Raw genomic sequence first — 6,045 nt, 5'->3', positions numbered from 1 at the left:
GATGGAGGGTGCGGGGGGTGCTCGTCGGCGGCGGTGGAGCGGGCGAGGGTGCGGTGGGTCGTCGGCGGTGGTGGAGCTAGCGGGGGAGGGTGCGGGTGGAATCGAGATCGAGATGGAGGGGGGTCGAGATCGAGTGTCCTCATGAATTCAAAAAGTGCCAATGAAATTTAAAAATATTCATGATATCAAAAAGTGCCCATGAAATACAGTCGAGAAATGAAGACTACGATTTAAATACAATCGATCTTAGCTAGCTATCTGTTCACAATCTTCTTGCCCTTCTTTTTCGCAAATGGAGTTCTTCTGTGGAACGGACATCCTTTAGGTAGGGTGGTCCTGCTTCTTCTTGTAGTGTATGCTGCTACTTCATCGCCGTCTTCATGTTCGATCTTCGGGTTGCCGTACTTGTCGAAGTCTTGCTCATTGGCTACTCCATCCATTCCGATGATCTTCCTTTTGCCTCTCCTCACAACAACATGACTGGGCTTTGACGGGTCGGTAATGAAGAAGAATTGGTCCACTTGGGAAGCCAGTACCCATGGCTCATTTTTTGTGGTGACGTTTGCACCCGCGGTCTTGGATTTGGCTTTGGGTATAACCATGGTGGTGAAATACCGGTCTTCTTTGAGGAAGCTCTTGGTCCATATGACACAGAACATCAGGACCTTCTCTCCAGCGTAGCTCAGCTCCCAGATCTCCTCGATCCTTCCATAGTATCTGTACTTATCGTTACCAGTGTAGGATTCCATCGTTACCCCGGAGTTCTGATATCGTACGCATCATAGGTCATCAGGTTGTGCTCGGCGCCCTGTGACAAGGCGAATATGAGTTGTTCTTCCGTGGAAGAATCCTCATGTAAAGGGTATGACAGAAGCTTCTGCTTGAACCAATGCGTGAAACATGAGTTGTGCTCTTTGATTATATCTCCGTCCATCCTTTGTTGGCCTCGGTCATTGTACGTCTTCTCAATGAAGGCTTTGTGCTCTACCATCCAAGGATTGACCACGTCTATGTGTTGTAGCGCGACTAGGTTTGCTCTTTTAAAGTCGGTGAGTCGACCCTCGAAGTCGACATGCATTTCGCGGCGACCCTCACGGTGACTCCATCCAACAAGCCTACCGAGGTGCCTGTTGACGGGCAGACCAACGGAGTTCTCGATGCCTAGATAATTCGTGCAGTAGGAGATGCACTCTTCGGTCAGAAAACCCCTGGCTATACTTCCCTCTGGACGTGACATGTTGCAAACGTATCCTTTGATGACACCATTCATCCTTTCAAACGGCATCATGCTGTGCAGGAACGTCGGCCCAAGTTGGATGATATTCTCCATGATATGGACCAGCAGATGCACCATAACATCGAAGAATGCAGGCGGGAAGTACATCTCAAGCTCACATAGTATCACCACGATCTCTTCCTGTAGCCTTCTGAGTTGCCTCACGCCAACTGACTTCCGAGAGATGACATCGAAAAAGTTGCATAGGCCAAGTAGCATTTCACAGACGTGCGCGTCCATGATCCCACGGATTGCAATTGGAAGTATCTGTGTCATCAGCACGTGACAGTTGTGAGACTTCATCCCGCTGAACTTCTGCTTCACTGGGTCTAGGTATCTGCTTATCTTCTCCACGTAACCGTAAGGAAGTTTTACTCCTACGAGGCAGGTGAAAAATTGCTCGATCTCCTCCTGACTTAGAGTGAAGCATGCGGGAGGGTAGTCATTTCCGGTCTTCTTGGCCTTTTTGCCTTTGCAACGACTTTCTGTGTCCTGCTTCGCCTCATCATCATCATTATCATTACCGTGAAGCTCCTGCCTGATGCCCATTGATTTCAAGTCTGCCCTTGCTTTCGGCCCATCTTTGGTCCTCTCTGGCATGTTGAGTGGGGTACCAAGCAGACTCCCGCACACGTTCTTCGTGATATGCATGGCAACAAGGCTGTGAGGCACACGGTGGATCTTCAAGTACGACAAGTCCCAGAAAACAGACCTCATTTTCCATACCTTCAGCAGCGGCTCTGGCGCCTTTCGCTTCTTTCCCGGCTCTGGCGCCTTTTGCTTCTTTCCCGGCAGTGGACAATCTTTCCAATTTTTCAACAGCCCGTCTATTTCCTCGCCGCTCCTCGTACGCGGGCGTCTTCGGGGTTCGGTTTCACCATCGAACAGATCCTTGCGTTTCCTCCGTGGGTCATCATCGCGAAGCCACCTTCGATGTCCCATGAACACGGTTTTCGAAGACCTGGGAACTCTATCAGCTGGCGATACGTTGTGTCATCCATGCACCTGACGCATCCAGAAAATCCGTGGACCACCTGCCCCGCGAGATATCCGTAACCGAGATAGTCGTGCACCGTCGTGAGCAGTGCGGCTCTCATAGGGAAATATTCTTTCTCTGCGGCGTCCCACGTATTGGCTGGCGTTTTCCATAGCGTGTCTAACTCCTCTTTCAGCAGCCCCAGATACAGATTGATGTTGTTCCCTGGTTGTTTCGGCCCTTCAATTAGCATACTCATGTGAATGTACTTCCTCTTCATGCACAACCAGGGGGGAAGGTTGTACATCCACACAAACACAGGCCAGGTGCTATGTGTGCTTCTCTGGCTGCCAAACGGATTGACTCCATCGGTGCTCGCGCCCAGCATGATGTTCCTTGGATCCTTCCCAAATTCTGGGTGTTCCAAGTTCAACGCTTGCCACTGGCTCCCATCCTTAGGGTGACTCAGCATCTTGTCTTTTTTATTTATCTCCGGATTATTTGTGTCATCTTCTCGCTTCTTCTCCTCCCTATCCGCGTGCCAACGCAGGAGCTTTGCTACCTTAGGGTCCGCGACATACCGCTGCAGACGAGGAGTGATCGGAAAGTACCACACCACTTTTCGAGGAGCTTTCTTCCTCTTCTTGTATCGAGTGACGCCGCACACCGGACATATGGTAGACTCCATGTGCTCGCCCCGATAAATGATGCAATTGTTCATGCACACATGGTATTTCACGTGCGGTAAATCCAGAGGACACACAACTTTCTTCGCCTCCTTGAAACTGGTCGGGCACTTGTTCCCCTGGGGAAGACGTTCGTGCCAGAATGACATGTTCTCGTCGAAGCATGCGTCGTTCATTTTGTGTTTTACCTTCATCTCCAAAGCTATGAGCGTTACCTTCATACAATGGAGTAACCGTGTCTATCTCCACTTGATCCAGCTTGGCTTTCTCTCGGGCGGCAGCTCTTGCGTTATCCGTCTGCTTGAGAAGCAGCTCTTGAATATGAGGGTCCTGCACCTAGCCCATCGATGGTCCATCGTCGTCTGCTCCGCCGGCATCTTCATCTTCATGATCATGCCCTTCGTCTGCTCCGGCATCTTCCTCATCATCATGTCCGGCATCTTCTACATGATGACTGTGTACAACATCACCGTCGTGATCATGTCCTGGAGATTCTTCGTCTTCTCGCCCGCCCGAGCCGCAGTGGTTGTCTTGCTGCCCTTCCTCATTTCTTGCTCGGCCCCCATGGACGACTTCATAGTCATCTTCATCACCTTGCCACCGATAGCCATCCATGAAACCACGCAAGAGCAGGTGGTCCCGCACCTGCTCGAAATCCGGGTCCGCAATAAGGCTCTTCAGCTTGCATCTTCGACACGGACATCTTGTCTCCGTCTCGTTCTTTTGAAGCATCTCAGCCTTCGCGGATCTCAAAAACCTATTCAAAATGCCTTCAGTCATCGTGCGGACCATGGTCGCATGCGGGGTAGAGCAAAACGATATTTTAGAACCAAGAAATTTTTTGGCATGACTTTCCCTAAAAATAGGACCAAAAAGAATGCATAGTGCCGAAATTCTCGCCGAAACGGAAATGAATCAACATGCCGGCAAAATATTGGCAACTATCGCATTTCAAATACCGGTACCTGTAAACACAAACATATATGCAACACCGCAAACATATGCAACACCACAAACATACATAGATCTAGCTAGGCCACAAGAAGTGCATGTGCACGTTGTTGGAGCGATCTAGGGAGAAAAAAAGTAGATCTACAACATGAAGATAGCTTTCCCCTTACTTACCTATCAAAAAAGGTAATTTCACCACTTAATTTTGATAAAATCTATGGTGCAAATGAGGTGAGGAGGAGGAGGCAGTCGACAAGCTTGGAGAAGGAGGTGGAGGGAATGAAGTGGGGAAAGTGAGTGCGTAGGTGTGGCTCTCCAAAATATCTAGCTGGTCCCAGGTTACTAATGGCGCACCACACAGCCATGCGCCATTAGTAACCCAACATACTAATGGCGCACCTCCTGGCCGTGCGCCATTAGTAGTTTTGCAAAAAAAGTAAAAAAATATATATATACTAATGGCGCACCTTGTGCCTAGTGCGCCATTAGTGTCTTCCACACTAATGGCACATCACCACATGGTGCGCCATTAGTATATAGTAGTGGCGCACCACTTCTCTGGTGCGCCATTAGTGTCAATTTCATCTATAGCCCTTTTCCTAGTAGTGCCAGCGTCTCTCCTCTCCCGTTCTAATCCAAAACCAGCGTTGCTCCTCTCCTCTTCCATTCAAAAACCACCGTCGGCGAGTGAAGGTGCTGTGGAGAAGTAGATCGATGGAGGAGTACAACCGATACGTGAGGATCACAGACGGTGACCCTGTGAAGCTAGCTAGGATGTTGGAGATACAGTCTTGGTTTCACAACAAGGACCAACTAGCGGCGACGGTGACATCCATGGCCAAATATCTGCAACAGAGCGAAAAGGCGGCGATACTCCCGGAGGGAGTCGCGCCGGAGTACATAGAGCTGCTCCTCTAGGCCATGGAGCAAACAGATTCACTGAATCCGATCGTGAGGGAGCGGTGGTGGGAGTATCGATCCCAGATGGAGCATCCACCAGAGATTGAAGGACTGAGCATCTACAGGGTGCCATTTGTGAGGGTGTCCTGCTAGAGCGAGCCGATGGAGTCTTCGTCGATCGAACCCAACTACAAGAGGAGAAAAGCAGTTGGCCCGATGAAGCTTCCTCGCCATCGTCTCCCTCGCTGTTCACATCGTCTCATGGGGAGGCTGTCTGCCGCCGAGGAATAGGAGGGGGCTGCCCCCCTAGCCCAATAGTCAGGCAGGTTGTGAATTGTCAGGAGGAGCTTAGGGTTGTCAGTATTTGCAGGTTTTGAATTGTGTTTTGTGTTGTGTATTTTGAGAGTACTTTCAGATATGAATGTCTTTTGAATTTCAAATTTGCAGTATTGAGCGTATAAAGTATTTTATGAATTCTAGATATCTATTTTTAGCACTTAAAAAATGTAGTTTCATAGGAGTATAAATGTGCAGACAATGTGATTCTCAGAGAAGAAACTGCAAGTTTCAGTTTCAGATAAGAAACTGCAAGTTTAGTTTCAGATAAGAAACTGCAACTTTCAGAGGCAGAGCATTTATATTAACACGGCCTTTTCAAACAGGGTTAACATCATGTTGGAAGTTTTATTCATGGTCGAAAATGGAACTACCAGCCAGTTAACATCATGCTGATAAACATTCATATATAGGACATCTTCATATGATGCACAGTCAAAATGCCCACACAATGTCGAGTGTGCGAAACACAAAGAAAATGAGGGACGAAGTTTTGGCAAGTGTTGGACGTGGTTTTGGGCTGCCCCGTCTAGGCTTTCATTTTTAACATGCGCAGCCCACGACCTCGGATGGGAGGTCCATAGGCCTGTTTGTATTTTCTTAGGGCCGTTATGTATCGACCGGCCTATGGACCTCCCATCCGAGGTTTTATTTTTGGCAGCCCAATTTATGTTTTTTTTGAAGAAAACGCATAGGTCTGTTCTATTTTTCTATATAAGAATAGGAACGCCAGGTCCAACTTATGTTTCCCTTCTAACTATATTATATATATTTAAATTATTTTATATGTTGACTGTTTAGTTCACATACTCCCTCCTTTTCGGTTTATAGGGCTTATCTCAAAATTTTAGTTTTTCCATTTTATAAGGCTCAATTTGGTTGTTTTCCATCACATGTTTAGATTCCAAGGTGCATTAAAT

The sequence above is a fragment of the Triticum dicoccoides genome, chromosome 3A (assembly GCF_002162155.2).
Source record: "Triticum dicoccoides isolate Atlit2015 ecotype Zavitan chromosome 3A, WEW_v2.0, whole genome shotgun sequence".
Lineage (NCBI taxonomy): Eukaryota > Viridiplantae > Streptophyta > Magnoliopsida > Poales > Poaceae > Triticum > Triticum dicoccoides.
Note: the sequence above shows the minus strand (reverse complement) of the source record.